Source organism: Cryptomeria japonica, chromosome 11 (genome assembly GCF_030272615.1).
Source record: "Cryptomeria japonica chromosome 11, Sugi_1.0, whole genome shotgun sequence".
NCBI lineage: Eukaryota > Viridiplantae > Streptophyta > Pinopsida > Cupressales > Cupressaceae > Cryptomeria > Cryptomeria japonica.
In genome coordinates this window covers 338,601,866-338,627,108 of record NC_081415.1, presented here as the reverse complement: position 1 = coordinate 338,627,108, position 25,243 = coordinate 338,601,866, and the positions used below count along the sequence as shown (strand labels likewise).

At 38.9% G+C, this 25,243-nt stretch overlaps 1 protein-coding gene across 10 annotated transcripts in view; it reads right to left on the bottom strand.

The window, feature by feature from the left end:
• LOC131074854 (probable alkaline/neutral invertase F) overlaps positions 1–25,243 on the bottom strand; it is a 35,455-nt gene that overhangs the window by 3,468 nt on the left and 6,744 nt on the right. The window contains exons 6-7 of one of the 10 annotated variants that reach the window (XR_009113143.2): positions 15,108–15,210; positions 14,600–15,016 (exon numbers count right to left, since the gene is read on the bottom strand). The exons of 8 other annotated variants lie outside the window; for them this stretch is intronic. The gene's annotated coding sequence lies outside the window, so the exon portion shown is untranslated. The remainder of the gene's footprint in view (positions 1–14,599; positions 15,017–15,107; positions 15,211–25,243) is intronic. One more of the 10 variants, XR_009113144.2, reaches the window with a different exon arrangement.

Sequence of the window (25,243 nt, the reverse complement as noted above, 5' to 3'; positions counted from 1 at the left end):
TTAATTAATTCATACATTCAACTTGGCTGAGGAGGTTGACGAAATCCTTGGCCTCCTCATGTCGGATTAGTGCCTTTCCTTCAACCTATAAGTCAAGTACCTTCTTGTTGACCAAACCTTCCTTCATTGAGTCAATGGCATTAATTCTCTTCTGCATACTCCTGAACTCAAACCTAAAGGTAATCAAGAGCATAAGTTACAGAATACCTAAAGGTCAAGATCATAAATGCCCTCCTTAACCGTTTGGTTGGGCTTCCCCCTCCTAGGAAGAACCTCATCCTTCCAAGGTCAGATAAGTACCTTTGGGCCAACTATTTAAGGAATCACTTAAAAAAATTACATGGGAATTTAGTAATGACATGACAACCCATTAAGACAGTAAGCTACAAGATAAATTTATGGCATGATAAATTTTAGCCTTACCACCACCTTTGTGAAATTTTGAAAATTAATGGCAGTTACAATTATTTTTCTTACCTTCCAAAAATCCAAATCTTACAATACGACATATTGAGGATAAAAGTGTGTATGCCCTGTGAGGTGTCAGGATTCCTAGTCAATGAAACATCATAACCTCACTTAAGGACTACAAATCACTTGATAGCAACAGAAATTTCATGGAATGAGAGGAAAAACTCCACACTAGTAAGCAGCGCCTATGCCAGCCACAAAGTTGATGAGCACAAGACACTCGAGCTACTTTACATACCCGACTGATGAGCACATCCAAAATGCCACCAAATCCTAGGTTCAATGAAACTTATTGTTTTTCTTTGCTCACCCCAAATGGGTTGTAAGCCTATGGAGTGTCAACTAGCAAGCACGGAATGCCCAAGGGATGTGCATTCAAAGATTTAGATGATTATTTTTATGGACCTCAAATGAGATCCATAGCAACAATTAAAGAAACCTGAAGCAATAGGTGAGGGCACTTAAGCTTCAATTTGCAGTCAATTCTTACTATCATTTGGCAATAATCGAAGGCTTAGTCAGCATGTATGGGAGTATGTTGAGCTTGTTCAAGGGGTTAGGAATCCAAAACTCAATTCAAGAAATTATTAGCATTATCAGTTGATATCAACCTATCCAACAAGGAGTTCACAAAGATAGAGGGCAACATCATATCCATGGTGTAGAACTTGGCATGGTCCCAAGCATAACACAACACAATCTAAGGGTTGCCTACCAAAATTTGAACTTCTTGTACATTACTGAAAATCAAGTAATCTAGAAGGCACCAAAAAGCTTTTACATCTTGTTAAACTACCATGGACAACTAGATGTTGTTTTTCTGCAAAGGACGAGTTTTAAAAGGATCGTGTCTTCCATGTTGCTCGTGTTGGAACTATTGTTACTCGGAAACATGTTTCCACCCTAAAGGCACAAGTCCTGGAAACGGAAACGGTTTCAGGGACAGGGGGACGGCCAGAAACGTTTCCAAGCCGTCCCCAATCCAGAAAAATTTTGGAAATGGTCAACTTTTTTGTCAGGGACCATTGACCGTCCTCGGGACGGCTGGGGACGCCCAAGCCGTCCCCTGACCGTCCTGGGGACAGACGACCATTTCCGGTGGTAGACGCATTTACAAAACAATTTTTTTAATAAAATTTATTTTTAATTCCAGCGATATTTTCATATTTATTATTATGTTTTTTAACGAAATATCGCTGCGATATTTTTAAAAATTTAAGGAAAGCGATTATTTTTTTTTATTTTTAATGTTGATATGAATATCATATGAAGAAAGCAATTAAATACAAGATAATGTTCAGGAACAAAGCAATTGCAAACCTTGCATAAGTACCCCCAAAGATAACAAACATTAAACAATTGTTCTTGGGAAGCCAATATCAGGAGATTAACTCGTAGATAGAGGAGTTGAGGTAGACATGAGTGAGGATTGTGTGCTCTACTGTTATTGATGGGGAGATGAATAGTATACGACACACACTATAATTGTCAAATCTGTAGCACTTTGATTACATATTTATTCACTGCTTGTTTCTTAAACGATTCATGTCTTGTTCTCATTAACCTACTTTTCCTCAGCACAAGTGTAGAAAAATAAAAATGAGGTGCAAGCTATCCATAAACCTCAATTTTACGTGTTATTATGTTGCTATGATGAATGTTTAGTTCTATTGTGTTACAATGTTATATAAATTTCAGATTTCCATATATATATATATATATATTTCCTCGTCCCCCCGTCCCAGAAACTCGGGTAACATAGGTTGGAACAAGCTGTCACCTCCATAAAAGATAGAGGCTCCAAGGATAGAATAGAAAATTGATGTGGCTAGATGTTGAATCCCAAATATACCATTTAATACATTGATTACTGAGTGCATACTTGCGTTTCTCCAAGTTTCTAGGATAAGGAGATGTGGAGACATAGGGATTTAGTTTAGGATGGAAGAAAAATTTCAGAATTTCGGAGACAACAAACATTTTCCCAAATTTTGGAGATGGAAGGGGATGGCAAGGGATTGGCTATTAAACATTAAACAAACTAAGGGCAGTTAAAATTTTAAATAGTAAAGGAATGTTCTGAATTTGCAATGGTAGCCCTCCCCTTTTAGTTTTTCCTTTTTGCAGTTTTTAGCTTTTTTTCCTTAAACACGTTTTTTTTCTTTTTATGTATCAAATAGAGTTGGTTGTCTAGTCCTCAAAAGGGGACATCCCCAAGTCCTCAAGACTTTAAGAACATCACTTGGACCCTTAGGGTTGTGTCCTATTGGAATGTTGGTATACATGTGTTGTATGCATGTAATGTAAATGAAACATAAATGCTATTTTGTATAAGGTGCATATTACTGTAGGAAGTTAGTATGCAAATAATATGTACTAGTTAGGTAGCATAAAGATAGACATGGTGACATGACCAATTTACTACCTTACTAATGCACTAGCCATACCTATATAAGAAATTTCCCATGATGGTGTAAAGTATTATTGATGACTTTGGTTTAATTAAGTTTTATGAGATGGAAAGGAGCGGAGAGGAGAAGGGGAATAGTCGGGCCCAAAATTCAAATTTTTTGGGCGGGAGAACTAGATCAGCAGCAGGACAGCTTGTAGCAGGCAATTTAGGGAGGCCTTTAGAGGGGGAGAGTTCAGATGGTAAGGAACCCGATGCCCATTTGGATTCGGGGGACTCAGGTGGGGGACCTAGATCACACATGGAGCGGATTGAAGCAGACAAGGTGAACGGTCAGGTTCAAAATTCAAACTTGGTGGCCGGCAAACCTGAAGCAGTATCAGGACAGCAGGCAGCAAGCAGTTCAGGGAGCCCTGTGGAGGGAATAGAATCTAATGGGAAGGATCTCGAGACCCCTTTGAATTCAGGGGACTAGATGGGGGCCCCAGATCAAGCGGACCCATTGGTAAATGGTCCTCTCTGTTTGGTATCAAACCCAAAGGTAAGTCTTCCTTGCCTCCGGTTAAAAATACATCAAATGTATCTCAGGGAAAGTTTGCCATTTCCATTCCGGATCAAGTTATAGATCAAAATATTGCTCGGATGGAAACTACTCTGATAGGTAAATTCTTTGGGGTGAGACCTAACATTGAGGTTGTTCGTGGATTTGTCAAGAGAAAATGGAATTTGAAAGGATAGGTTGATGTGGTAGCTATGAATAAAGGATGTCTTTCCTTTTCTTTTTCATGTGAGGAAGATCGTAGACAAATCCTTTGCAATGGAACCTGGTCGATAGGTAAATATCTAATGTATATCCAGAAATGGTACCCTAATGCGGGCCTGGATGATAAGTTTGTGGTCCAAGTACCGGTCTGGATAAAGCTACCTGGGCTTCCTATGGAATATTGGGAGGAAGATGTGTTTGCTAGGATAGCCAATGCTTTTGGGGAGCTTCTTTCCATTGACCCGGTCACGACATCCAGAAGAAGAATCATTTATGCTAGAATCTATGTAGGGATTGGGCCTAAGACAAATATGCCAGAGGAAATAGAGATAGATTCAAAACTTGGCAAATGGATGCAGAATATTGTTTATGAATCAATCCCTTTTGCCTGTTTTCACTGTAAGAGAGTAGGGCACTGGGATAAAAAATGCCCAAGCAATGTGGCCAAAACTCAAACCCAAACTAAAGTGTGGAAAAAGGTGGAAAAGAATCCAAATACCAAGATTGAAAATTCTTTGAAAGTCTCTCCTTCTGATGGTTCGGATCAGGAGAAATAGTCCCAAGTCGGAAGGATCGAGGAGGTATTATTCAGGGAATCGGGAAATGAAATGAAGAAAGGAAAGCAAGATAAGATCTCCCAGCAGGAAAATGAGCAGGAGAACAGTGGAAAGGATTCTAACGATGGAGAAAGAAAGTCACAAGTCAACACTCAAAATAATCAAAAGGATATGATAGAACAAAATTTAGCTCAGAGTGAGAAACGGGATAATAGTCAGATGGATAAGGGAGATAGTCAATCCAAAGACAACAAGGAAGAGGGAGACAATTTTAACTCAGTAGGAAAATCGTCTGAGTCAGAAAATGGAGCAAGCTGGATCCAAGATGCTCAACCTGACAATATCTTTGAGCAAGGGCTCTTGGAGATATCATTAGCCTCTCCGGCCCAGGTCAAGTTGACTTTCCCGGAGGAAAATGAACCAAGATGGGGAAATGAAGAAGATATAAAAAAGGCTCTGGGAAAGAGTGGGACAAAGCAGGAGGAAGAAGAAGTAATGGAGGATAAAAGAAAGAACAAGAACAAAAAAAAAATAATAATAGCAATAACAATAATACAACCACCAGAAATACCAGAAGCAGACTAGGGGATGTGGGACCTTAGCATACATCACCTGGAAGATATTCAAATGCAAAGAAGAGGACCACGGAAACTAGCAAGAATTTAGCAGACGGGACTCAAAGAACCATCTTTGAGCCAGGTATTTCTAAAAAGTCATGAAGATTATCTCCTGGAATATTCGAGGATTGAATAATCCTCACAAACATGATTTAATAAAAAGTATAATTAGAGACAAAAACCCGGATATTTTTTTGATTCAGGAAACCAAAATGCCTAAGGATAAGGTTGAATGTTTGAATATGTTAAGTAATGGAGGAGTTAGTGGTGGTAGTTCAGAAGGGGCATCTGGGGGTATTGCTACTTTCTGGAATAAAAATAATGTAAAAGGAGAAGTGTTGATTCAAGATAACAACTTGGCTTGCATTAGATTTAAGCATTTGAAAGAGGGTACTTCATGGGTCTTGACTAATGTGTATGCCCCTAACAGCAAGACTGGTAGAAGTGATTTTTGGAAAAGCTTATCCTCGTTTAGAAGTAAGTTTGTTGAAGATAGCTGGATTATTATGGAGGATTTCAATACCCCTTTGAGGGAAAATGAGAAAAAGGGAGGGAGCCAAACCAATCTAGACAGCAGATTGGATTTGATGGAGTTCATCATTAATCATGCTCTCCATGATCTAGATTTGCAAGGGATTAAATATACGTGGACCAACAGAAGGAGTGGTGAAGACTTAATTCGGGTCAGACTCGACAGAGCTTTAATTTCTCTGGATTGGTTTAATTCTCATTTTTGTTCTTTATCAGCTCATATTAGGGCCGGGTCGGATCATAATCCTATATCCTTTACGGCTGATGCCAAGAAGGGAAGAAGACATTTCCCTTATAGATTTGAGAGAATATGGACAAAACACCCGGATATGGAAAGCAAAATCAAGGAATGGTGGCAGGTTAGAATTGAAGGAAATGCTATGTATAAGGTGGTCAAAAAGTTGAAGTTTGTGAAAGATAATGTTAAAAGATGGAATAAGGAGTCCTTTGGGAACATCTTTGTTTCCAAAGCTACCATTCTTAGATCTGAAAGATATCCAGGATGAGATTCAGAATAATGGCTATACCAAGGTCTCTAGAGAGGTTCAAGATGAGATTCTCATGAAATATCATGACATTATAGCTAAAGAAGAAACATTTTGGAAACAGAGGTTGAGAAATATTTGGTTGAAGGAAGGGAATAGAAACACCAAATACTTTCATATGTCCACTTTGAAACACAAGGCCATCGATAGGATATCTCAGCTTAAAGTCAATGGTAGAACTATTGAAGATGAAGATTCTATGAGGAAGACAACCCTGGAATTCTTCTCCAACCTCTTGACTAAGGATCAGAACTTGGACCTTCGAGCTCAAAAGGACCTTACGGACTGTATCCCCTCTATCTTGGATGCGGATCAGAATTCCTATCTTACTGCTATACCATCCAATGATGAGATTCTGAAAGTTGTCAACTCCTTTGAAGGTAACAAGGCCCCGGGCCCAGATGGTTTCCCTATGTTCTTTTTTTCAAATGTATTGGCATATTGTTGGAGGTGATGTTTCCAATGCTGTGAAAGAATTATTTGGTGCGAGAAGAATTTTGAAAGAACTGAATGGTACTTTCATTGCTCTTATTCCCAAAAAGATGGGTGTTGATTCCATGGATCTTTTTAGACCTATCAGCCTATGCAACTCTTTGTACAAGATCATCTCAAAGGTTTTGACCTCTAGAATCTTGACTCTGCTCCCCTCTATCATTTCTCCCCAGCAAAGTGGCTTTGTCCCAGGGAGAAATTTTGGATTCGATAATCACGGTCCATGAAAACATTCACTCTCTCTCTAGTGCTAAAAAAGAAGGCTTCCTTTTGAAGCTTGACTTATCTAAAGCCTATGATAGAGTTGATTGGGGATTTATGATGGATGTTCTCTTTGCTTTTGGTTTCTGCTCTAGAAGTATCTATCTTATTATGCAATTGGTGTCCTCTGCTTCTTTTTCTGTTTTGATCAATGGGTCTCCTTCCCCCTTTTTCAAATCCTCAAGGGGTCTCAGACAGGGGGATACTATATCCCCGGTTCTTTTCATTATCATGGCGGAATGTTTGGGAAGATTTATTGGTAAACTTGTTGAGAAGGGAGAGTTTTGTGGGCTGAAACCTTCATCGGCGGACCAAGTTTGCTCCCATCAACAATTTGTGGATGACTCTATTATTATGGGGAATTCTTCAGTGAAAGATTCTAGGAGCTTAAAGAAAGCTTTGGACAGTTATGGGATAGCTACTGGTCAATTGATAAATTGGTCTAAAAGTTTTCTCTATTTCATAAACACTCCGGAAAGAAGATAGATAAAGATTAGTAACATTTTGGGATGCCAATTGGGGAATCTTCTTGCTTCCTATCTTGGGCTCCCTTTATGTCAAGTTCCACCTGATACTTTTTGGGGGGCTCTTGTGGATAAATTTCGTAGGAAGTTAGCTGGATGGAAAGGCTCTCTGCTCAGCCAAGCTGGTAAGGTCCAGCTTTTGAAATCTACTCTTCAGAGTATTCCTCTTTATGCCATCAGCCTTTTTAGAATCCCAGCCAAGTTTGTGGAGGCTATTGAAAAAATTCAAAGAACTTTCCTGTGGACAGGGGTTGAGGAAAAGAAGAGAATGAATCTGATTGCGTGGGATAAGGTTTGTAAACCTATAAGAAAGGGAGGTCTAGGCCTTAGAAGAATCAGAGACATGAATGAGTTTCTCATGGCTAAGCAGATATGGAGAGGTTATAACACCGAGGGAGAATGGAAAGTGATATAGGACAATAAGTATAAAAGACAATTCCCAACCCTTCAGAGTTTCCTCAATGCTGAAGATATCCCGATTGGTTCTAACATCTGGAAAAATGTTACAAGAACTAGAGATCTAATTGCTAAAGGTGTGAAATGGAAGGTGGGGAAAGGTAATCTCATTAAATTCTGGGAAGACTCTTGGTTGTTTGACTCCCCGTTGAGTGATAGTCCTGATTGGGGCAAGTTTCAGGATCAGTGTAAGGAAAAATATGGTACTATGGTGGGTGACTACTGGGATGATGGACAGTGGAAGGAATTATCCCTAGTTGATCCCTCCCTTGGTAATCTGAACAAAATTATGAATTCCATGGTGGTGGTGGTGGATGATGACCAGCTAATCTGGAAACTTACTGCAAATGGTAAATTTTCTGTTGCCTCTCTCTATAATCAGCAGTTTTCTAATCTGGGGAGTCCTTGTTGGGCTAAGGCTTGGGTGAAAGGCCTAATTCCCAAAATTAATATTTTTTTCTGGACTATCCTTCAATAAAAAATTTTGACTATTGATAATCTCAAAACTAGAGGATTCTGTATGCCTAGTGTTTGTCTTCTTTGTATGCAGAATGAGGAAACCATTAACCACTTGTTCTTCCACTGTCCCTTCTCTGCTGACATCTAGGCTAGATGTCTGGATTACTTCAATATCAGTTGGGTCTTTCCGGAATTTGTCCAAGATGTTTTTAATTCATGGCATCACCCCTCAAGGAATAAGTCTATAATTTTGTTATGGAGATTGGCTTTACCTCATATTTGCTGGGGAATATGGAAAGAGAGAAATGAAAGAGTGTTTAGAGATAAGGCATCTAAAGCTCAAATAATTTTTGAGTAAATCAAACGAAATATGGTGGAGAATATCAACATCATGGGTGGAATAGCCAACCCCAAAGATCGGGATGATCATATTATTTTCAAGAATTGGAGATTAAAGGGAAGTGACATCTTTCAGGCTAATCCTAGCGAAGATGTGAAATGGGAAAGCCCTCCTCATGGCTGGATGAAAATTAACTTCGATGGAGCTTCAAAGGGTAACCCTGGCAATACGGGGTGTGGTGTGGTTTTAAGGGATGAATGGGGAAAATGCAAAACCATTAAATGTATTCCTATTGGCAGTCAAACTAATCATGTTGCTGAGGCCATTGCTGCTTATCATGGGATGGTTCTAGCTAAGGAAGTCAATTGTACCAGAGTATGGTGTGAAGGTGACTCTTTGAATATTATAAACTGTTTGAATAAGGTGTTCCTGCCCTCTTGGTCTATAAACAATGCAATCAAAGCTGCGAAGGAGATTAGTGAAACCTTTGATATGTGTGTTTTCACACATGTTTACAGGGAAGCTAACACGTGTGCTGACTGGGCTGCCAACTTGGCCTACCAATCTGAGAAAATCATTACCATTTATGGTGAGAGTAATCTTGCGTGTGAGGCGAAATCCTTGTTTGAATTGGACCGTATCCAGATGAAACAATGTGGCATCATTAATCATAATTCTTAATGCCTTTCCCCCTTTTTTCGATGAATGTTCACAACGGCAGTGTTGAGTATTTATTTAATAGTCATATCATATTAACAGGGCACGGATCCTGGGTTGTTTTTCAGAGCAATAATAGAAACCAGAGAGGAAATATCAGAGCCGAGATTAGGAATTCCAGTGATTTCGAGGGAAATATGGGAGGGAACAAAAAGAGGTTTGAACCAACTTCTTGTTCGGATTGGAAGAACAAAGAGGTTTGGGAGATTCTTCAAGAGGGTGGCTTAAGTGTTTTCATGGAGAGGCTCTGCAGTAAAGACCCAATAGTTACCAAGCATTTCATAAAGAATTAGAAGAATGGCAAGGTTCTGGTTGGCACCCAGATGATGATGGTGGATGAAGATATCATTGCAGAAGCTACGAGGATGGTGAAAGATGGTATTAAGTTCTATAGAGATCGAAGTGTTTCTGATAAGGCAGCGGATAGATTTCCTATCACAAATGGCGAAAAAAAGAAATTGGTGAAGGTGGATAACTCCTACCACTCCCCCAAGCATATCTGTAGGCCATGGAGGTTCATGTTGTTTGCTACCATAACCTACATTACTCTGGATGGAAGGTTCACAAGGGCTTACGGGCACCATTTCGTGCTGCTCAACCACTTCCACCATGGTGAAAAGGTAAGCCTGCCCTATTATTTAGCTTGTTCTATGGATCATACCATTAAAGAAATGCAAAAAGACCCTCAGGGTGACCATGCTCTTCATCAGGGTCTTATGGTTTTAGTTTACAAATTGTTGAAAGGGAAATCCATTGAGAAACCCATTAGAGGTAAAAATATCAGGGATGATGACACGGAAAGTGAGTATAGTGGTTTCAACTTCGACTCTAAAACTGAAGGTGAGTCTGAGGATCTCAGCAAAAAGGGGAGGACTAAGGGGAAAAGAAAGAGGATTGTTGTTGATTCTGACCTCTCGGACTCCGAGGATGAGTCCTTTGAGGAGAGATTCATCAAAAGCAAGAAAGGAAAGGGAATGGGAAAACAAACCCAGAGGAACAAGAATACCCGTAGGGGGACTAACAAGGTAAAAAAGCAGATATTGATAGCTTCTGATGAGGATGCAGAGGAGGAAAAAAATGACAGTATGAAGGGTAAGGAGGAGGATGAGATTCTGGATGTGGATCGTGGTGAGGACATGAGTACTCAAGGATTGCAGAATGAGGGCCAAGAGAATAAAATGGGAAATCCTAGCGACTGTCATGGGGATAATGATAGTATTAAGGGATTTTGTGAAACTATCAGCAAAATTATGAAAGATATCAGCAACCTAAAGAATGATATTAATGTTATCAAAAATGCTATGATAGGCGAGAAGCCTCTTTCTGAAAATGTTAAAGAATTAGTGGTTGCTATCAACAATGTTGAAGCTATTGAGGCCATGGTCGGTAAAATTCTTGAAATAGAAAAGAAGGTTAAGGAAATGAAAGGGAATAGAGAGGCGAACGGGCTGGAAACTACCATGAACAACTTGGTCAATAGAGTCGACAAGATGGAATTAACTGTGAAGAGGATTGCCGAACAAAATTTCCAGATTCTTAAGGCCTCTGTGGATAATATGAATATTTTGATTAACAGATTTGATAACATTAAAGACAAGGAGGGCAACAAGGACCAGATGGAGAAAAAGGGTCATGAGAAGAGAACTAGGGCCAACACCAGGAATCAGGGTGATATCAAGGGACGAGAGCTGGATGAATTGAAGAACTCTGCGGACAACATGAAGCAGATGGCGGTTCATGCAGAAGATATTATGAAAAATATTTAGCTGTCTCTGTCTCTGTCTTTGTCTTTGTGTTGTCCTTTTGCTATCCTTTAGTTGTCTTTGTGCGGCTTTCTGTGTTTTGAGTTCCCTTCTTGTTTTGGTTGGGAACTGTTTTCTTCCGCTTTAATGCTTTATCTTTCTCCTAATATGTAATAACGTTCGGGTTCCTTTCAAAAACCTGTTTTTACTTAATCAAAACTATTGTGAATGAATCTAAAGCATATATGTGCCATATTGTGGCACTCTCAGCTTTGTGTTTATGTTATTCCGAAGACTATGCAAGTATGTCAACATCATGTACCATGTCTATACAATCTATGGCAACATCACTCTATACAAAGATATAGGGTAACACATTGTGTGCCTCTAGTAAGCATTTTGTGGATTGATAGGCTGGAATCAATTGGATATTAAATGTAGTTATGATCTAGCTGCCACTGCATAAAATAGTCAACATATCCATGGACCCTACAAGAAACATTGTTATACTTAAAAAGGTAGTTCACAATATAGTTGCCATTTTAAAATAGAGTTAATTTTTGTTGCAACTCTTTAGTTATGATGGGACGCTTCAATCCATGCATTCATGAGAATTTCAATGTGGACGCACTTGAAACCTAGTCTATAAAACAAAATGTATGGGCACTCTAGCAATCATAACTATGTGATATTAATCATACTACTCTCGAAAATTGGCCCAAACACTCACTAAATGCATTGTAGTTCCTAATGGAGGGAACATACCCAAGAATGATGTAATAATGGATAAATCTGGAGAATAGATGATCGACCAACTAGAACCTCACACGTTCTTTATAGAAGGCATAGATGGACTAAAGGCATAAGGCATTGAGCTCATAGAGCTCCTAGAAAAACTATTGTTCCTTGTAGTTAACTAGTCTTTCTTTTCTTAAAGCAACAAGTAATGCATAAAAGGTATCATGGATACCATTCCCAAAGCAATATGCATGAGAAAAATACACATGATACATAAATCAACTGGAGAAATAAGATTAGTCTAGCAAACTTGTGCTTTAAATGAGCACCATTGACAAATCAAAGATATCAAAAAGGAATGACAAGGATTCGGCAAAATCTTAAGTAATCCCATGTTCCTATATGCTTTGAAATTGGCCCACACAAGTTTGTTCACATTGAAGGGATGATAAGGCAGTTTGATATTGCTCGCATGGCAAGGGTTATCTTAACGATTGTTTGCTGATTATTTGATTTTGTGACTTTATTGTTCTAATTTGATTCACACATTTGTAGTGATTATTTTGATTGTGTTTTAGTGTTGATTGCTTGCTTTGATTTCATTGTTGAAAGCTTCTTTGTTTATTGATTTCTAATTGATCATTTGCAATAGTTTTAATTGTATTGAATGGTTTTTATTTTAGAGTCTGATGTTTTGATGTTTTTCATGCAATGTTTGAAGTGTTGATCACTTATGGAAATTTGGATTGATGTTTAAATACTATTGATTTTGCATTTTTACATATTTTAAATGTTTTGTGTTATCACTCGAATTTGTATCTCCATATTCCTAGGGGTAGGACCAATTCTCAAAGCCAAGGAAATATGTCATCTTGAGGAAAGGGTTGAAAGTTGAAACTGATTAACAAAATATGGACAACTATTGTTTTGTATGTACTTTGTAACAGTACAATTGCTTTGTTTTTTTTTCTAATCCATATCTGTAGTTTCAATACTGTAGCCTCAATTGGCATTTGTAAAGCATCAAGATCAAGTTCATTTTCGCAAGTGGTAATTGCATAAAGTGCCACTATATTTTTGGTTGGGTGTTCCTTGATTAATTTTTGGGAGGTGTTCTTGTGATTTTGCTTGCTTGTTTGGTCTCTAAATTGATCTTTGTTTGACTGATTTGAGTAACTTATCATAGTTATTCATGGGCATTTCTGCTCATCCTTCTGTTATTGACTTGGAAAGAGGAGATTATAAGTCCTAGTGAGATGGAATCATGAAGCCCTTTCAATGGATAAACCTCTTGCCCTACCTATATTGACTAGTTCCAAAACCAAGTACTTACCTATTGGCAGAAGATTGTATGGCAAGAAAAGACTCATCGTGTCCTGATTTTTATTGGTTGTAATGTTGACTACTACATAGTTTGTGTCACATCAAACATTCAGTACCCCCATTCTCTTTGGACCAAAATTTAGAAAAGCCTAAAGATCCCGATGATCTTTCAATCCCAAATGATCCTACTATTACATGTAATCCTTGATCATTCTAAGAATCAACCATATAATAGTAATATAGAAATGGTGCTTGATTGTTGGGAAAGTTGTGAACATTGTGATCACATGGATACTTCACCTAATGCTCCTCCTCTTATAGAAACTTATATTGACTCTTCGGCTTCATTGATTACTCTTAAAAATTTAAAGGCTTCACCTACTTTATCTCTATCATCATTCTAAAGTTGAGGACTCTCCTACTCCAAAACTTGTTGCTTTGACACAATTTAGTATTGCCTCATAAACAACCCAGGCATCTAGTGATTCTTTGTAGTGGGATCAGTTTTGTCTTCCTAAACTACCTCATTGGGATATCTACTTATCTAGCATTCATCATCAGTTTATGGACTCTCACCTTAAGGATCTTGAGGAAATTTTTCTCCTCTTTGATGATGAACTCCAATAGTTACATCATCATCATTGGCACCTATTTTGCATGGTTGCACAATGTCACCATCTTCAGTCAAACCAAGAAATCCTACATAGATTTAGACAACTATTACTAAAATGGGGATAGATCAACAAATTCCAAATTCTAAACCATCTTTTATAATAGCTCTCATTACGTTCCATCTCTTTCTCTAGATGTCATGAGGTAAATTCTACACCTCATGTTCTTTCTTCACCTCTACATGCTTCCATGGCAATCTGTGTTCCACAGGGATGCATTGCTGGTCCTCAAACCATTGTCCCATCCCTTATGGTGTTTCAAGTATGGAAGAACGGAAGGGGAACATAATAACCACCCTCATTTTTTTGAAAATATGTTAGCTTCAGCTGTAATGAAATGCATAACAACTTCCTTTCCACTTTTTGATCACCCAGATCCTAGAAAGGGCAAGATGACAGTGTTCCGAATTACGACTGAAAGCAAACTAGCGAAAGAAAGCGTCAAGTGACAAGCTGGCCAAACCACTTGTTCAGTGGGATGTATATACAATACTAGAAATTAAATTGCATCTTCCACTTGTCCAGTGATGAGCAAGGGGGCACATCTGCCTATTCAGCACATCCACTAAAATGGAAATGCTTATACAAACTGAGATGAAAAGAAAGCTCCTTCCACTTGTCCAATGGTGGGCAATTACAATGAGCCACTTATTCAGTGGGGTAAGTATCAGCGATATCAAATCAACTCAGTAGTGGTATTACCATCCAATGTTACCAAACGGAGTGCATTGAAAGAAAATCTTACAGCAGTATAAGCATCCATAGCATTACAACGTTAGTTCATAAGCAATATTATCATTGATCAACCGCTGATAGGGAAGCATTGCTGATACAAGTGCTGATATGAAAAGGTAAACTGCTGAATCATTTTCCAGTGGTAACCAAAATCATGAAACCCATATCCAACAGGAAATATCAATGGTATACCTAAAATGCATGGATGGAATTTCTGGTGCAGGTCAGAAAACGCTCAGAAAACTACCTGAAAACAGATCTGGGCAGTGTAAGTAGCACCCACAATCAGTACCTAATCATTCTTCAATCTTCCCATAACTTTCTTGGATGAAAAGACAACTCGATTCACCTCCAAAATCCACCTTAAACAGCTGGAAAGAAGAGTATAACAGTCTGATATCAGAAATTAGACCTGTACAGGTGTATCCACCACAGGTACAGCCAGGTATAGCATTATAGTAACTGCCAAAACTCAACTCTACTTCATTTCTCCATCCCAAAAAGACTTGGAAACAAGAAATAAGGGAAGTGAAACTCCACACAAGGAAAAATGTTCACACAAACTAAGTGACTTGATCATTCCCACGCCTATTTCCAAATTGGTACGGCTGGCATATATAATGGTATGGCCCCTGTATTTGCTGCACTCTTTAATAGGTACGGCCTGCAAATGATTTTAATGACAAACCCAAATAGCAATAAGAATCGATACACAGAAATTGATACCATAGGTTTGCAACCAATAGGTATACGACCTGGTGTGGGAAGAAACAATGCAGCCCAACGATCATGAACCCCTTCAATCGCCCATTAAAACCCAGAAAAGATTCTTGGAACTTCACAAAGCTCACCAATAATCTGCAACATCAGACAACATCAAAAATATCCATGACTAAAATCCAAACTGGAAAATTTGTTTGAGCAGAATCGTGATCTCTGAAATGAAATCACACCAGTCTAGCTAGGAATTATCTTTCAAATTCGAAACAACAAATCTTGAGAGGATTTTTGTCCTCAAAAGATTGTGGATGAACTCAATTTCAATCTAATAACACAACAATTTCATTCATCATCATATGAACAAACAAGCCTCCTCAACCTCCTTTTATAGCTTTTGGAGAAAAAATACCCAATTTGAAATTATAAAATAATTCACTTTCTCACCAAATGACCTTTTAAAAGATTAATAAACTTTTTTATGTGTAAAAGCCTCTTATTTCTCCTGGGCGTACAACTAGAGGAACATAAACACCTTTTTAAAATGATATTACACTTACGTCATCAATTTAATAGTGAAACATTAGAAACTTAAGCGAATAATTAAAATATTTCACCCGAGTTGTGGAAAGTACTACAACGACATCAGAATCCAATTCTCACCACACCATGATGAAATTGAGGCACCCCAAGAATCAAAAAAACACTTCTGAAAGTGTCATTGCAATCCATACTGCTAACTGGGCTCATTTCTAAATAGAAATCCTAAATTATTGAACCTACATACTCCAAGAACTTTGGAGTCCCCTTTCTCTCACAAATTAGCCTATGAGAACTCGAGAATTGAGCTAAGAGCTCACAAATCAATTCTGCTCAAATTGGGGACATTAGAGGGAAGTCCCTTGGCCATCCCAGATGGTGTTTCAGGTATGAAAGGATGGCAAGGGATGTCCCCGAGCAATCCCAAAAATATTCAAATCTTCAAAATGTTTCCAAAATGTGTTGCAATAATAGTAAACACCATAAGGACATTTGGTTGTCCCCAAGATGGTTGGGAACGTCTAAGATATCCCTCATCCATTCCAAGGATGACCAAACATCCCCAATGGCAAGGCAAGTTTTTTCAATGTTTAAAAAATGATCATTCATAACATTAAAGAGATACTGTTCAATATATCATGACAGCATTATAACATATATAGCATGACAGCAGTAAAATAGCAATAAAATTAATCATGAGAGAAGTAACAATAGTACAACAGCAATAAATATATCATGATTCAGATTCATAGCTAATGACGTAAGTTATAACAATTAACACTAACAACAATAATTTGAATCTCTGATTTCATTGTTCAAACTTTATCTCAAATTCTTGAGCTTCAAAGTTTTTTGATATGGTATTAGAGTTCGTTATTATTTTCAGTTGCAAAAGAGATCAGAGGTGCATTGGCCATGATATGGTACATTGTGGTTTTGTGTGACAAGTGAAGACAGACAATTTCTTTTTAATGTGGTCGGCATGCAGGCTTATGCAATATCATCCAGCATTGTTTTAACATCATCATGTTATATAGATGGTGACATATCCTATAGTTATTTATGAGACCATTGGTCTGGCTCCATGACTGTTAGTACTTTCTACAAGAGTACTTGATTCTTATTCGTTCAATTCTCTTATTTATGGTTTGCATCATTCTTACATGGTTACTACGCTAGAATCATGCATGGTACCTGTTGTGACGTTCTCACACATCGCCCCATTGCAAATGGGGACCCATGTTTTTTTTTGCTTTTTAGGGTTTGTTTTCTAGGTCTTTTTAGGGTTTTGTTAGTTAGCCTTTGCATTTTGAGTGTCGACCAGGTGATCGCGTGGATAAGCAAGTCCGGCTTGAGTGATGCCCTAGTCCTGAAATTTGGCTAAGTCTGGAATGTCCTGATCCTGAAATTTGACTAAGTCTGGAAACTGAAAAACCTCAAAAAACTAGATTTTGCAATATAACTCCTGGAGGTCTGAAACCACTCTCAAACATCCTGAAAGTATATATGGAATATAACTTAAAGTATAAGAAATACTTAAATGTTATATTCCATAAAATTTATCCTGATAGAGAGTTCGAAAAGTCAAATTTCACTTGTCCTTCACTGAGGATCCAGAGCGAATTTCGCTCCTGTCCCTCCCAGGAGGACCAAGGCGAAGCGCTCCTGTCCCTCACCAGGGGACCAGAGCGAAAATGCTTAGTGGAGTCATTCCTGACCTTGTTTGGACGAATTGAGACATCAAAGGCATGGTGAAGGACGAAATGAGTATGATAGAGCATCCAGACTTGATCAAAAACAATGAAGTGATGAAGTTTTTGCCTAGAAGGTCAAATTCGCTCCTGTCCCTCACTGAAGGACCAGAGCGATTTTCTTTATATGCACAATTTTAGACCTTTTTTGGACATTAACTTTTATTCATAGCATTAAGTAAGATGATATCTTCCTTAGCCAAGACATTTTTTGATGAAAATTGTAACGATTTGGCCTAGAGAGCAAAATTCGCTCCTGTCCCTCACTGAAGGACCGGAGCTCAAAATCAAATATTGCTTTGTCCTTGCAGGATTTTAACAACTTGATGATTTGAAGAGGTCCAAGGAGATGTGTTTTATCAAATGAATATAACTTGAAGTGCCGTCGTGAAGGAGAATGACCCAAAATGCAAAAATCGCTCCTGTCCCTCAGTCAGGGACCAGGGCGAAATCCATTTGTAGCTCCCGTCCCTCTCCCAGGGACTAGAGCGAAGTTCTTCATAAGGCATGTTTTAGGCAAAGATAAAGCAAATTTTACGTTCGAAGGCAGGAAAGGAGGTGAATTGAACCTGTTGAAGACAAATTGAAGATTACCAAACGTCAACAAGGGACCCAATTGCCCAAGTTCGCCCCTGTCCCTCAGTCAGGGAGCAGAGCGATTTTTACTTTTGACAAATTTCTTGCCAAGTTACAATGATTTCCAAGCCAAAGATGAATAAGATGGGGCGCAACAAGACCATTGAAGATAAATTTTGAAGTTAGCAAGGTGAGATGAAGCCTACTAGAGCAAGATCGCTCCTGTCCCTCACCAAGGGACCAGGGCGAAATTTTGATTATCTTGCCTTCCACTTAAGTTCAGGACCACTTCAAGTCAAGGTGAAGGGTGGCAAAGGCGTTTCGAAGCATCTCAATCAAGCACAAAGTTACAAGGACCGCCAAAATGAAGGATTTGCACTTAAATACCTAAGTTCGCTCCTGTCCCTCAGGCAGGGACCAGAGCGAAATTTCCATAAAGGCCTAGATTTTGAAAGTTGATTACGTTTCAAGTGTCCAAGGGGATCAAAAAGACTTTATTTTACACGATGAAAACGGTGGCAAATTAATGGAAGCAAGGACAAGTCCAAGACATTCAAGTTCGCTTATGTCCCTCTCCAAGGGACCAGAGCGATATTTATCATAGTGGTAAAATCTCTCAAAAATCACGTTAAGAAAAGATCATGCGAGGTGGTAAAGGGTCTAAGGTGTCTTAAGGGGATGATATACAAAGGTTTCAAACGTTGAAAGATTATCAATTGAGCCAAAGAGGCTATATCGCTCCTGTCCTTTGGACAAGGACCAAAGTGATTTTTATTAAAACACTCATGTTCCTTCAAAATCATGACAATGCAAGGACACACAAGATCAAGGACATTATTTAAGAGGCAATGAACGAGGAACCAAGGTTGAAAGATGACGCATTTTGACTAGGGCTTCAAGTTCGCTCCTGTCCCTCTCCAAGGGACCAGGGCGATGATCCTTCAAACATCCATACGCCTTGTGGAAGTCAAGTAGGACAAGCGTGGAATGAAAGAATAGCATTGTTTATCCTTTACAATGAAGATTGAAGTTCGAAGTTACAAAGGTCAAGGAGAAAACACTAGGATCGCTCATGTCCCTCTCCAAGGGACCAGGGCGATAATGGTCATAAAAGGCATTTGTTCACATAAGCAAGACACTCAAGCTCGAAGGACCCAACGAAAGTGGCAAATTCAACGTGGAGATGAGGACTTTGAACGTTAAAATTGCAAGAATCAAGACCAAGATGATGGATCGCTCCTGTCCCTCAGTCAGGGACCAGGGCGATGAGGTTTGTATTTTTTTTTTCATCTTCCCATTTTGGCTCCAAAACAAACAATTGAATTTATTTTAAATGCTAAATTCGATAGGTTTTGAAATTTTAATTAAGTGGCATTTAAAAATAACGCATAACATTTATTAATTAATTTTGCCTATTAAAAATCAAAAAAAAAAAAAAATTAATTATAAAGGCATAAAGTTAATTAATTATAAAATCAAGTTGAGCGCTGGGGTTTATTTTGTCAAGGTCGGCCATTATTTATTTAAAATCGTTTTAATTGCCTCATTTTATCAAAGTCGGCCTAGAGGTAATTGTGAGAGGTGAGCGCTTATAAAAGGAGGTGTTTATTTCATTTTTAAATCATTATTCAAGCATCCTCTTTCATATGCGATTTGAAGTATACAAAGGAAGTGCGAAATTATCATTCAAGAGGAGGAGCGAATTTCAATGGGAAGGTGCAAGCATTATCAAAGGAGGCGAACTTGAAGTTTCACTTGGGCGAATTTGCCAAGGACGTCAAGGGCATATCAAAGGTGGCGAAGTTGCTAACTTGAGGAAGAGATCACGTTGAAGGCCATCTAACGTCAATTTTGCCTAGGCAAATTCCTTGTTTTGCATTCTAGTGTTAGCTCTCAAGAGAGGTATGGCGATATGGATTTATTGTTTTGATTTTGAATCGTTGATCGTCATAGTTTTAAATTTTGAATTGTAATAGCTCAATCGTTTTTAGGAAATGATAACTCAAGGATTTATCATGAAGTTTCCTAAGATTAATCTAATCTATGCTATTCATTGCAAAATCATGTTACTTATTATGAAATGTTGTGTAGGCATCGAATGGAGATCTCATCAAGGAAAATCAAGCCGAATCAAGGACGATCTTCGCCGGGAAGATCAAGCCAGGACAGGGGCGACCTCTTTCAATCCAGCGTTCCAAGGCGAGGTACATCATCATCTTGCAAATCAAGGACAAAAGGAGTTAGGACAAGAGTTAATTAAAGATAGCCTCTCAATGACATCAAATTGAATATCTAGCAAGCTACAAGTGTCAGATGAGGTGGCATCCTAGTCATCACTCCTCCAGTCAGTGTGGTCCACCTCAGCATGTCCAGATTCAATGTACCTAACTCATGGAAGGTGGCACAAACTCCGATGTACCTACCCCAGCTATCCATTGGTGGAATTTTCTAAAGAGGACATGTGTCCAAGCAATACAATTTTATCATTGGTCAAGCATTAAATGTTATGTAATGGTTGTAACAAACCCTAATTAGGGTTTTCATTGTAAAATCTTGGCCATTGATCTTGAATTGATCTAAGCCATCAAATTGTATTGTGGGCACTATATAAGCCCAGGCATTTCATTTGTAAAGGCTAATTAGAAATAATTGGAGAGAGAGTTGTAAATAATAGAAAGCAGTTAGTAGATAGAGAGTAGTTAGAAATTGATAGAATAGCAATTAGAGTAGAATAGGAGGACAAGGCAAGAAATTGTTGCCATTGATTGTAAACAAACTCCATTTTCATTGAAGTAATGGTGAAGTATGTCGTTTCTTGCAATTTGCATGGTTTCTTGTTGAGTCTTCAATCCTAGATGGTAGATGATTAGATGAATGGAGGAAATGCGATTGATTAATGGTGGAATTCGTATATCCATACTACTAGCAGTTTGTTGATTGCAGACTTGCCTTGTGTGGTCAACTGGAATCGTTCAGCTTAAGCTCAATTTCAATTTGTCGCTTCTTCATTGATATGCATCAACTTGATGGTGTCTATGCCTGCAGTGATGATTCGAACATCATAAAGCTTCCCTTAGAAGATCGCACTAGCCTTGTGGAGATGGTCCATTGAAGTCAAAACAAGACCTAGTTAGAGTTTTATCAAAAATCAATCATTGCTCCTACATTCTTAGTATTAGGATTAGATCCTCTCTTCGCCCCATCCTTTTTCATTTTTTTCCAAATCTAAGCTAGTAAGAGCCTGTGTTCCAGCAAAGCAGATCGGAAGTTCAATCATCAGATGTAAGTCCCCTTGTGATTCCAGCAAATCACATCATACCACTGGAGCTTATCCACACGTAGAGACCCTACTAACCAGAACATTGGAGTCATCCTAACTGATCCTTCATGCGAATCTTCAGCAGTTAGAGACTTTATTCAAGAGAGGATAAGATGCCTTTAGGTATTTTATTCTGTGTATGATGGTGTACAAAATACACGTCAACAGTACCTAATACCCTTGATCCGTTTGACTCACAATTCAGCACCAACTTGGGGAAGACTAATAAAATTCTTCTTCCTGATTCTTGATAACTTCCTTAATTCCGCTAGTTGAGTGGAATTCAACAGATTGACAACCTAGGGTTTCTTTCTTTATTAAGGAAGTTGTATTGTCCATTGCAAGGGACTTAATTTAACACTCACTATGTGACCTTCTGAATTCACATTCTCTCTTGTTTGTGGAGGCATTCATGTGCCTACTTTTAGGATAGCTATTCCATCTTTTGGAAAGGCTACATAGTCCTTGTCATCTCTTCTCCACAAGGGGGAGGAGTTTCTCCTTCTTTTGGAGACAATAATGTTGTGACGTATTCATACATCGCCCCATTGCAAATGGGAACCCATACTTTTTTGCTTTCTGGGGTTTGCTTTCTAGGTTTTTAGGGTTTTGTCTGTTAGCCTTTGCATTTTGAGTGTCGCCAGGGGGATCACTAGGATGGCAGGCTCTGTTTGAGCTAGGGTGAGTCCACAGGGCCCCAGAATTAGGGTTTCTTTGAGAGTCTTCCTTAGGGCCTGGTTTTGCTCTTGTTGCTAATTGTGTCTTGCTTGGTGAGTGAGTATCATCCTTGAAGGTCTGAGTTAGGTCAAATTGGTGAGTGGTGAGTCTGGAATGTCATCCTGATCTTCAAATGCCCTGAAATCTGGCTAAGTCTGGAATGTCTTCCTGATCCTGAAATTTGACTAAGTCTGGAAAATTGGAGAATCCTCCAAAAACTAGATTTTGCATTATAACTCCTAGAGGTCTGAAACCACTCTCAAATTCTTTCTTATACTTAAATGTTATATTCCATACATGAATCCTGACGGAGAGACCCAAATGTCAAATTTCGCTCCTGACCCTTCCAAAGGGTCCAAAGCGAATTTCGCTCCTAACCCTTCCAAAGGGTCCAGAGCAAAATTCTCCATAAGACATTCTAGTTTGACCCAAATTTAGAAACTAAGTCATTCCCAGGCATTATTGAGGGCAAAACACTTGTTTGGATGAAGAAATGTGAGAAATGAAATCAAGATTTGAGCCTAAATGTGAATTTCGCTCCTGACCCTTCCAAAGGGTCCAGAGTGAAATTCTCCCTAGACACCTTTATTCTCCTTGTTTGCACTAGAAACCTTGATTCCTTGGGCATGGTAAGGGCAAATTGACATATTCTTGCCTTAGGAAGTGATTTGAGGTGTTTGAAAGTGTGGATTTTGTCTAAAGCATGAATTTCGCTCCTGACCCTTCCAAAGGGTCCAGAGCGAAATTCACCTTTTCCTCTATTTTGCTCTTTCATATGGCCAAGTTTTGGATTTTTGAGGCATAGTTGAGGAGACTTGGATGCATGTTTGCCTTATAGAGGAGGTTTAAGACTACAAAATGGTGAAAATCAACCTAGAATGGAAATTTCGCTCCTGACCCTTCCAAAGGGTCCAGAGCGAAATTTCTAAAATCACCTATTTTCCCTGCTGATCAAGTCAAACTTTGAGTTTTTATAGTTTGGATGAGTGTGAGGAGAGGTGTTCTTGCCCTTTTGAAGTTGATTGAGGTTGAAAGATGGAGGAATAAGCTCAAATCATGAATTTCGCTCCTGACCCTTCCAAAGGGTCCAGAGCGAAATTCTTCAAAAGCACCTATTTTCTCCTTGGATGAGGTCAAAACTTTGGTTCCTATGGCGTATATGGAAGTGGATTGATGTATTTTTGCTTGGAAATGTAGATTGGAGTTCAAGAAATGAAATATCAGAGTGTGAATTTCGCTCCTAACCCTTCCAAAGGGTCCAGAGCGAAATTCCCCAAAACCACTTTTTTCCTCAATTTTATGCCAACTCTAGGGTGGTTCAAGGTGAATTAGGATTGAGAGTGTCCTTAGGTGTGACCTTGACTTGCTAGTAATTATCAAAATGATGGAAACTAGCCCAAACCAAGGATTTTGCTCCTGACCCTTCCAGAGGGTCCAAAGCGAAAATCCTAGGACCACCTATTTTCTTTGCAAGACAAGTTAAGTTTTTGGTTTTTATGGCCTAGATAGGAGTGAGGCAATGTATCCTTAGTCTTGTAGGTGGATTAGAGTTGAGAGAATGAGAAAATAAGCTCAAATCATGAATTTCGCTCCTGACCCTTCGAAAGGGTCCTAAGCGAAATTCTAAAATCCACCTATTCCTTTCATATTTGTGCCAAGCCAGGCCTAGACAAAGATGATAGAAGCCCTTGAGATTTCCCTTGAATGGATTGTTGTCTCCAAAAATGTGAATTTTAGGCTAGGACAAGGATTTCGCTCCTGACCTTTCCAAAGGGTCCAGGGCGAAATCCTAGATAGGTCCTGTCCCTGTCCATGATTTTGAGCGAATTTTCCCTTTCAGGCCTTCTGGGGATCAAGCAAATGTTGTCAAAATTGAGAGATGGATCCAAATGAGGGAATCAAGGGGAGACAAAGTGAGAAGAGTGGAATTGAGTGAGGGAAGACAAGCTAGGAACGAATTTCGCTCCTGACCCTTCCAAAGGGTCCAGAGCGAAATTCTTCAAATCAACTGTTTTTCCCTTGTATGAGGCCAGGACTTTGATTCCTAGGGTGTGGTTGAGGATGGAAGGGTATTACTTTGGCTTGCAAGATGAAGTGAAGTGAAGGAGGTGAAGAATCAAGCCTAAGACTTGAATTTCGCTCCTGACCCTTCCAAAGGATCCAGGGCGAAATTCACAAAATGTCCTTTTTTCCTTCAAGTTTGAGCTAAGCCAGGATAGTGGTCAAGGAGGATTGGACTTGGAGATTGCCACAATCATGCATTTGAGTAATTTTTGGGTCCAAGAGGTAAGGATTTTGAGGTAAGAATGAATTTCGCTCCTGACCCTTCCAAAGGGTCCAGAGCGAAATTCTAAATTTCACCTAATTTGCTCATGATGAAGGTCAAAGCATGAATCCCTAGGCCTTTGAGAAGCTAAAGCTATCATATGTTTGCCTTGGGAGGAATTTTGGAGTACGCAAGTAATAGAATTATCCTGGAATGAAAAAATCGATCCTGACCCTTCCAAAGGGTCCAAGGTGAAATTCTTATAGGGCCTGTCCTTGGAGAGGATACTTAGCGAAATTCCATTTTGATGTCTTCTTACTAATAATTTAAGGTGGAAAATGCTTTGTTGAAATGAATATGTCATATGTGCTTAATCACCTTTAGTTTATTTTGTAGATGGAGAAAACCAAGCCAGGGAGGACGTTCCACATGCGAAAAGGGAGGATTCAAGGCGCTTTGAAGCGTTGGAAGACTCAATGTGTTCAAGGAATTGCCAGCTACCTCCAGAACCTTCACTTTTCCACACTAAAGAACCACAGGATGACAAAGGAAGGCGATGCCAGCATTTCTAGGAAAGGTACACCATCCATCCAGCACATCAAAGACAAAGGAGGTCAAAGCAAGGGTCCATTGAAGAAGCAGATAGTTTCAAAAGAGTTAATTAAAGTTAGCTTCTCAGCCTCATCAAATTGAACATCAACCAAATTACAAGTATCAGACAAGGTGGCATCCCAGTCATCACTCCTCCAGTCGGATTGGTCCACCTCAGCATGACCAGCTTCAATGTACCTAATTTATCGAAGGCAGCACAAACTTCGATGTACCTACCCCTGCTTCTTATTGGTCCTCGCCCTTGGAATGTAATTTTCTAATTGGCTAAGGAAGTTTGTTGTAACAAACCCTAATTAGGGTTTCTATCTTGTAATCCTAGCCATTAGTTCTAAATCAATCAGAGTCGTTTGTTTGTAAAGGGCTCCCTATATAAAGCCTTGGCTCCTCATTTGT